This window comes from Malus domestica, chromosome 15 (assembly GCF_042453785.1).
Source record: "Malus domestica chromosome 15, GDT2T_hap1".
Taxonomy (NCBI): Eukaryota; Viridiplantae; Streptophyta; class Magnoliopsida; order Rosales; family Rosaceae; genus Malus; species Malus domestica.
The window spans coordinates 49,050,818-49,051,099 of record NC_091675.1 but is presented as its reverse complement, the minus strand read 5'-3'; positions in this window follow the sequence as shown (position 1 = coordinate 49,051,099).

Below are 282 nucleotides of genomic sequence, written 5' to 3'. Positions count from 1 at the left end.
CCACACATCGTGTAGATCGCTGACGCGTGTGTATACGCACATCCTATTTTTAGGAATTTTCTCCTTTTTCAAATGACGGGAAACGTTGGACGAATAGACATTTAGCAGACAAAGTTGCCCAAGCAGAGTTTTGGAATGGCCGTGGTGTCCCCTATGGGAGTGCTCTCTAAACTTACATGTGGGTGCTGTCATGCCTGTCAATGTCAAATTATGCAGGCATTTCTAGATCTATGTAAATACATTTTTTCACTATCGTTAAGTGGTGATCACCCCTTATTGATT